Genomic DNA, 9,985 nt, shown 5'->3' with positions numbered 1-9,985 from the left:
AGAGAGAGAGAGAGAGAGAGAGAGAGAGGGAGAGACAGAGACAGAGACAGAGAGACAGACAAAGACAGAGACACAGAGACACAGAGAAGAATCTATTCAAGAATATGAAGCTTTTTAAATGTGAAGGCTTAATAAGACATTAGTATCTCATAATAAAGAAAAATCCTACCATTTGAACTTGACTGTATGCATTCATTCTGTAAGGCTGTTCCTGTATTAAAGAAAATATATTCTATATTACTGAGATATCTGACACCGTACTACTGTGCCTGCTACAATGAATATATCATGACCTAAAAACTTGTACATCCAAGTAATTTGGATTTCTATATCTAAGTATTGACTTTACACCATGGAACAAATTTGTACACAGTACTAATTCTATGCCCAGATTACTGAAAAAAAAAATTAAAGCTTTTATTTTTAGAGTGTAAAAGTAAAAGTCAGCTAAGGTTAAATTTGCTAAAGTTTAGAAAAATTTATATTAAAAAATTATTCTTTGGGGGAAATAAAAAGATATAAATTCTCTAAGACTATATTTTTCTTTTCATATCTATTTGTAATCATTATTAATATTTTCCTTTGGTAAATGTCAAGTAAAATGTTACCATATGTGGATAGTAGGCTTGGCTCTGTCTTGGATGATGTTTCTGTGTTAACAAAAAACATATGTTGTAAAAACGTCACACATAATATAAACATTAAAATATTTTAAATTTACTTATTTATCTCTCCTGGGCAAGGACAGATTGCTAAAGAAAAAAATGTGTTTCTTTCAGTGCGTTGATTTTATTCATTTAAAAATAGTCAACAATTACTATGCACTGGTTTTATCCAGAGATGGTAATAAATACTGTGAAATAGCATGACAGCAGCCCTATGCAGAACCAGGATGCTTCTAAAGTCTGTAAAGTTTAATACATAACCTGACAGGCATAGTTAAGATACTGTGACCAGCTAATTTCTGAGAGGAGTAATGATATTTGTATTGTAGATTTCCTAAACATAAGAAACCCAAAAACTAGAAAATAATATGGATCTCATTATCACATAAAACATAATGGAAATATTAAAATAATTTACAGTTAGTAACAAAATCTTACCTGTGCCAGGGAAGCTTGCTAAAGAAGAAAATAAGAATTCTTTAGTATATTGATTGACATAGAATATGTATTGGCATAATAGATGAGAAATATTAAAATAGGTTTAGTAAAAAGAAAAAATCTTACCTGTGCCAGGAAAGCTTGCTAAAGAAGAAAAATAAAACTTCTTTAGTATATTTATTGACATAGAATATGTATTGGCATAGTGTTTGTGAAATGTTTAAAAAGTTTGGTAAAAAATAAAATCTTACCTGTACCAGAGAAGGTTGCTAAAGAAGAAACATAAGCATTCTTTAGTATATTGATTGGCATAGACTCTCTACTAGCATAGCATTTGAGAGAAATTAAAATAATTTAGATTTAATCAAAAAAAGAGTCTTACCTGTGCTAGGGAAGCTTGCTATAAAAGAAAAATAAGCTGCCTTTAGTACTTCAGTATATTGACTGGCATGAATTTGCATTGGTATCATATTTGAGATAAATTAAAGTAATTTAGATTTAGTAAAATATTTTACCTGGGCCAGGAGAAGTTGCTAAGGAAGGAAAATAAGTGTCTTTTAGTGTATTGACAAAGAATTTGTATGGGCATAATTTTGCTAAATATTAAAGTAATTTATATTTAGTAAAAGAATTTTTACCTGTAGCAAGGAAGCTTGCTAAGGAAGAAAAAAATCCTCCTTTTAGTATATTAATTGACATGCAATTTGTATTGGAATAATATTTTATAAATATTAAAATAATTTAGATTTAGTAAAAAAAAAATCTCACCTGAACCATGGAAGGTTGCTAAGGAAGAAAAAAAAAATCCTCCTCTTAGCATATTGATTGGCATATAATTTGTATTGGTATATTTTATAAATATTAAAATAATATAGATTTAGTAAAAATTCTCACCTGAACTAGGGAAGCTTGCTAAGGAAGAAAAAAAATCCACCATTTAGCATATTGATTGACATATAATTTGTATTGGCATAATATTTTATAAATATTAAAATAATTTAGATTTAGTAAGAAAAACTCACCTGAACCAGGGAAGGTTGCTAAGGAAGAAAAAAAAATCCTCCTCTTACCATATTGATTGGCATATGATTTGTATTAGCATAATATTTTATAAATATAGATTTAGTAAAAATTCTTACCTGAAACAGGGAAGCTTGCTAAGGAAGAAAAAAAAAATCCAACATTTAGCATATTGATTGACATACAATTGTGTTGGCATAACATTTGATAGACATTAAAATAATTTAGATTTAGTAAAAAATCTCACCTTAGCCAGGGAAGCTTTCTAAGGAAGAAAAATAAGTGTCTTTTTAGTATATAGATTGAAATAGAATGTATATTGGAATAATATTTAACATAGACTTCATAAATGCAAATTCTTCCCTACTTTGCAATTAAGAATGTTTAAATTTATCTCAGCCTTGAGAAGCCCACATTCACTTTAGCGTATATAATAATATCTCCAATATTCTCCCTTGTCTTTTAATGCCATGCTTATATCAAAGTTAATAAACTTAAACTCTGCCTCAAAAAATAGTAGAAAAGATAAATTTACATGTTAATATTCAGATCAATAATTGGCTAATTATTATTTATGTTCTAGCTAGAATAAATAGGCTACTTAGAAAAATAAAAAATAGATGTGAATAAAACTCATTTACATTATTTCTATAATAGAATATGAATTTGCCTTATAATGGATGAAACATTACCTGGAGAAGTTGGTTGTACTTAAACTGTCTCTGAAGCTGTTCCTGTGTAAAATGAAAAAAATTTTTTTCAATTTCATGTATACAATTTAGTAGTTTTAGATAGTAAAAGTGTAATGTCTTTTTCTGGGACTAAGGGTAGCCACATTATTAATTTTATATTAGTACCTTTTTTACACCAAATGAATCTATTTTTTTATAATCATTAAAAAATTCTATAAAAGTTTGCTTTAATTCAAATCATAATGGAGATATCACTAAGTGTGATTATTAGTCAGTTACATTTGCAATATTTCTCACGTTGGATAACCAGAAAATGGAAAATACCATTTGCTTTTCTTACTTTAAAAATTAGGTTATACAAAAAGTTTAGAGTTCTTCATGAACCAAGTTAAAACGTTTCTAGTATTAATTAAAATCTATTTAGAGATGACCATGTGTTAATGTCACACATTATCAGTAATTTAATGTTTATTTTATCACAAGACATAGGTGAATCCATCAGAGTGATTGAAAGCACAGCTTCAATTGGAGGTTGTTTGACAACTTAATATGCCATCATTTAGAAGGAGTGTCATTCAGATTCAAAAGTGATAAACCATGGCACATTAAATAAAATCTTTAGTTTAAAGGAAAGAGTCATAAACCTAGGGTAAATGTTGTTAGTTTATGTTTTAGAAATTAACAACTAGCCATTTAGATTTCAGGAGACTACATATTACAACTCAGGCTGATATCAAGGATATAGAATATCAGTATAATGTTCTTGCTCATTGCATGACTTTTGGTTTCTGAAAGATTCATTGAAGTCTTACCAAGATGCACTGCATGTCTTCATTTGCAATGTTTTTCTGCTACAATAATAAAAAAAAGAGGCAGATATTTGAGGGTTGTAATTTTTATACTTAGTTAAATAGTAGTATATTGTTAACTTACATTAAATGTAGCAAATATATCTTACCTCAGTGATATTGGGAATAGCTTCCTCAGATTCCTAACAAAATGAGGAAAATAAAGATTTATCGTTATGTCATTTGAGGTGTTATACTAACAAATCAAACACTGTATTACTGAATTACTGCCCGAAACTGATCTTAAGACAGAAGCTCCTGGATAACAAGATGAAGTTGCTGATTTGGGTTATACTTCATATTTATACTCCCTTCTTGTTTTTATTTTCCTTGGACATTACTCAGAATGTTGTGATAGATGGAAATAACGACTTGTACAAAATTGACATAACTACCCCCTTGTCCTACATTTTATTTTGATAGCTGTAAATTTCACTCATAAAATCAAAACACTGAATTCAGCACCGTCTGTGTTTATTGTCTTTTTTCTAGGTTAGCAAGAGACAAAGAATGAATACTACTGATACTATCTCAGAGTCAGGATAATCTAGATCCAAGTGACTTCTATACTCAGCATAAGACATACACACCATCACTTGGAAGTTATCACTTAATAAGCTCAAATTCTACAAAAAAAAAAAAATTCTGAGAATGACAAAGAAGGAAACTAAATTTACAAATGAATAATCAAAAAGGAGGACACCACACATGGCCCAGAAATAATCCTTAAATTCATCTTTGACAAGTAGCGGCTTTCTCATTTTACTGGATGATTACATCCTAAAACTAATATAATCTCATACACAGAGATTCTAAAGCATGGACATCTTATGTTGTAGTTACATATCGCACTACAGATGTTCACCTATGTCTCCTAGGTAACTGGATCTTGGAGTGAGAATGAAATCTTTACCTCACTTGATGAGCTGATTGAAGAGTCTTCCTGTGAAGAGGGAGAAAACGGTGTCATGGCCTCCTGAAAGTTTTAGAATTTGAAGACAATAATCTCATGGAGCAGAAAGGTTTATTTTAGTGTTGAAACAAGCTATACAAAAAGATACATGGTCACTGTATTTTCTTATCAATTTTACTTGAAAAATTATGTGAGGGAAATTCTAATAAGTCAGCAAGAAAGAAAGATCTAAACAGTCATTTTCATCTATTTAAACAAAGACAATGAAAAGTATCATTATATAAATGCAGAATTAATGATTTTTTTGTTAAAATAAAAATGAAAGTAATAGTATCGAACAAGGCTATTTAAGACGGGCAGGGTCAGTGCTTATTCTCACATATTTTGGCCATACTTGATACAAATAACCAGAAAATATTATAATAACAGTCTCATTATGGAAATAAGATTTGAATAATGTGATTCAAATCATATATTCTTTGGCATGGTCACGCTTTCTTCTAACTCATGAGAATGCACACATATATAGTTTTATCTCCAATAATCCATTTCAAAGGATGGATTTTAATATTCCACTGATTGTTTGCTTCTGGAGATAGTTGACCGTATACATAATAGGCTGACGGAGTTTCTTCCCATGCTTCAGAGTAGGCAGCAGAGTGCACTGAGCTGAGGTTGCTGTTATGTGGATCACTTCTGTATCAGTGCTGTACTCCAGACTAGAGAAGCAGGGTTCTTGGTCTCAAATGTCAGCAAAGTGTTCTGCAGTCTCTGAATTTGAAGCACACTTTGCTTCTTAGTTTTTGTTTTAATAAATAAGCAAATCTTTTTTTGTTTTATGCATACTATTTAAATGGCTTAAATTCTTACTTCCAAGTATAATCGGAACACAATGTTCATTCTTTATTTAGAAAATGGAATATACTTCTCTGAGAAGTTCAAGAAATAAAATACTTCTAAATTCATTTCCGTAGCGTGTGCAGCTTATGGTACCTTGCTTAAAAAGCAGCAGACTGTACTGAGTATGTGCAATGAATCTTGTTGTGGTTCCTTAAAATGAAAGAACCTCACCTGAGCACTTGCTGTTGCTTGTTCCTAAGGAAAAGAAACAAGAAGAATTTTTGTTTTTGTTTTTGTTTTTTTTATGACAAACACTCACTCAAAACTAATTACTACCAATTCAAATAGATGCTAGCAAAAACTGAAGACCCAGGACAGTGTCTCAGATTTGAGAGGAACAAACAAAATTTGCTAAGCTCAAGTCTTCACTTTCCTAATTTGCATTTTCAAGATTAATTCAAGTCTTTTGAGTTCTTCTACATTGGGAGTGATTGTGACACATATTAATGTGAACAATGCAACCTTTTGTTTTCGTTTAACTTGACTTCTGGACATTGAGCAGAAACACTGTATAAAAGGCATATGATAGATAAAAATGTACTTGAGTAGAGTGTGGTTCAAGGGTGCATAGATACTTAAGAAATGATTTTTTTTTTCTACTTAATATCCTGTGCCCAGGTTTTAGCATTACAGTATTAGAAAGACGCCCTCCTCTCCAGAACAGTTCCAAATAATAGGTTTGGCGTCTACTTAATTCCGGCAAACATGTATCAGTACTGTTTCTTTCTAGGTGGGAGAGATATTTGGAGGACTATCAGAATTATTTTCTCATTTGGATAAGGTAACTTTTGTAATGTGTTTTACCCCCCTACTCAGAGAAGTGGTTTTAAAACAAAGGGCTTTACCTCAGATGCTGCATCCATAGATACCTGGAAGAAAAGTTTTCAATCATTAAATAGATTTAAGAAATTACACACTACTGAGCTTAATCGTTTGGAGAACTATAGGCTCTTTTAATACTGAAGTTTTATAAAAGGTAGTAAAAAATCAAGTTCAAACGTTATAATCAGTGAAAGAATTCTGAAATTTCATAATGAAAAATGTTCCTGAGCCATATATAATGCTTTTAATCACCCCTGCCAATGACGTCTTTCAGCCTTCATAGTACATGAAGATTTTGGACTACACTGTTCAGTCACTGATATTTGTATCTTCCTTCATCATAGTTTTTCACTAAAGTTCATAAAATCAGGAGGTCTCCAAGTTATCAGTAGAAACCATTAGTCATTTGAAGGTGTGATTGACAGTTTTAATGAAAGAGTCAATGCGGGAGACAGTAGAAACAAAAACATTCTTATGCTATGTAAATGCATATTTTGTCACATTATTTTTGTGGAAAACTTTAGTACCTTGATTTCATCATTCTGTTCTGTCAGAAGTGCTCTCTGCTGAAAAAAAAAAGCCAAGAGTAATATGTATAACACAAATTTAAGCCACAGATTTTAGTAATAGTTTAAAATTTATAAATGATTCTTACTCTGTTCATGTTGTTGACGAATTCCTTATGGTTAGAAAAGAAAGAAAAACAGTATTAGCAGAAAGGACATAACTAATGAAAATCTGTAATCAAGTCGACATCATCACCTTCCATTACAAATTTAAAAATAAATCTATTTTCAATTAATGTCCCAGTGTTTCTTGTCATATCAATTCTAAACTTAAGTGTTTCTTTGCATGTGCTATAAGTAAATGAGCTCTTAAATATTTTCAAATTTGTTTTCCTTGATTTTGTTGTCTTTGCCAGACATTTGTTCATAATCAGTTGTGAGGTATATTGAATTAATACTTGAGAACCTATTTTAACTCTACATTATATCCCATGGAATCATTCTGACCTGTGTAATCTGCTACTTAGACTCATTTTGCCTGTTCTGCTCAGCTTTAGACAGTCATGCTGGTGAGACTTTATGGGTGTAGCTTCTGAAAACAGAGCTATTCATGTGGACAGTGGAAAACCCAGCAGGTCTCAGCCACACACAAGGAACCACATTGATTAAGCAATGCTGAGAGGATGAGAAATAGTCTTTCCCAAGGAAGAGTCCACCAATTGATTATCCAATACCAAATGATCAGCACTAAAAACATACATACAATATATATACATTGAGTACATTGTACTTAAGTACTTAAGAATACATGTATGTATGTATTTGTGCATATGTGTGTGTATGGTATGTATGTATGCATGTTTGTATGTATTATGTATGTATCAATTCGTGAAGAAAGGAAGAAGAGTAGGGACAATTACTTGAGAGGATTTGAAAAGAGGAAACAGAAGAGTAAATGATGTAATTACATTAAAATATCAAAAAATAAAGGAAATAATTAAGTATACTTATAATTAAATTAAAATTATGTTAAAATTCATTCAGACAAGGTTGAGTCAGGCATCAAGTCTTTGAAATAATGTTCTTCCATTAGAATTTGATACTCTTATATTCAACAAATAAGTAACATTTTAGAGAGCTGAAACATGTGTGAGACACTCATTCATGCTCCCAGAGTACTATATATCATGAGCATGAAAACTTGAGCTTCTAAATAGGTCATGGAAAGAAAAGACAAGTATTTTTTTGTCAGAAGCAATGTTTTAGGCATAAATTAAAATTAAAGTCTAATTTTTAATGAATGAAAGGGGTTATCAGTTCAAATAAAAATGTTTTTTTACAAGTGAACTGTACTTTGTTTTATCCATTTATTGAGAACAAAGTATAGTGGCATATGCATGGAAATTGAATAATGAACCCTGCTGCTTTGCATGTTAACCTGAGACGAGTGAGTTTTCGTCTAAGAGTGTGTCTGTGTGTTAAGATCTGGAAACACTTACCTGATTTAGGCTGAGATACTTTGGTTGTTTAAAAATTTCCTGTTGGAATTAAAATTTGAAGTATAAAATGATAAGCTGACCACTAAGTGTGCCCATGCGTTGAAACATATTACTCCGTTTGAACACAGAAGGGTGAATTTGTAAACAAACACAAAATGAACGTGTTCCCCACCGGAAGGTAAATGCTTAATTCATTTGAGTAAATCAGTAGATTCTTAGGTAGAACAAAAATCTATAATTTTAGTTTTGCCAAAATTATAAGGAAAAAATTTAAGTCAAAAATCTAAAAGAGGCACCTTAACTGGTTTCCTTTTTTTTTTCCTTTTTTTTTTTTTTTTTTTTTACCAAGCCTGCTAAGCATCTGGTTTCCAAAATGTCCAACAAAGACTTTGCATATTGATTGAATCAAAACAGAATTGAGAGGATAGTCCAGGCGTCTGAACACTTGTATACTTTTGAAGATATATAAAATCAGTTTGTATCATGCAACATCCAAGACAGCTAACTGAAGGATGGAGGTGATCAGAGGAGTGAGGAAGTGGCTCTCTGGAAAGGTTGCTTACCTCACTGCTGCTATGCTGTTGCTGAGTCTGCAAAGAATAGAGGATCACATGGCATTAGTCCATATACTGGAAAGAGTGGTGAATTAATGCCTGTTGTAGTGGCTATGGTAGAGATAATTAATTCATGATGCAGTATATAAAATTAGAGCAAGTTAAGAGTCACAAACAGTAAATGGAAGAGAGTATATTAATATGTTAACACTCTCTGTTTTGCTAACTATATCTTATGAATAAATAGTTGAAATAGTTCTCTCTTTCTCTCTTTCTTTCTCTCAGAGAATGAGTGTGTGTGACCTCTGTGTGTGTGTGTTTGTGTGTGTGTGTGTGTGTAAATGGGCATGTTCATGCCAAGGTACATGTGTGGAGGGCAGGGGATAACTTTAAGGATTAAAGACTGGTGTTTCCCCTTCTAACTTGGGTTCTAGGGACAGAGGACTGACTCAACAGTTGCATAGCATCCACATTTACCTGCCAAGCTATCTCCCTGTCCCCATGTGCTCTTTTACAAAACGTATGGTTGAAATAATTAATCTCACATGCATTAATATTTTCACTGAAATGATACCCCCAGAAAAGGTGGGTCTATTCCACAGAGAAAGAAAGATGGACTTTGTCTCTTTTGTTATCAATTTTGTAAGCCCTATGTTTAGAGAAAGTTCTTGAAGGGCAGAGTATGGTACTTACTTGACTGCTAACTGCATTTCTACTATGAAGTCTCTGAAAAGTAAGAGAGGAATTAAATAACCTAATACTAAACAGTCAAAATATCAACAATAACACACATACAAAACATTTAGCTGAAATTGCTATTTAAGAAAAATCTTTAACACTAATATTAAAATATGTCAGAAACTGTTGTTTTTTGAGACTAACAAGAAATAATTATTCTATTGACTGATATGGAAGAAAAATGGTTTATCTGTCTTTAAACTTTGGCAGAGAACTGAGAAAACCATGTATGATACCTAAAAGTAAAATGCTTCAGTTCGTTTTAATCAGTTCCAAATGATAATTTCATTCTCTGAACTATTTATATTATATGAGAATTTAAAAATAGTTCTAAATTGTTATACTACTTGGGGGGCAATGTGTGTATTATCCTAACTGAATTTTTGTCTT

The sequence above is a fragment of the Mus caroli genome, chromosome 5, assembly GCF_900094665.2.
Source record: "Mus caroli chromosome 5, CAROLI_EIJ_v1.1, whole genome shotgun sequence".
Classification (NCBI taxonomy): domain Eukaryota; kingdom Metazoa; phylum Chordata; class Mammalia; order Rodentia; family Muridae; genus Mus; species Mus caroli.
Note: the sequence above shows the minus strand (reverse complement) of the source record.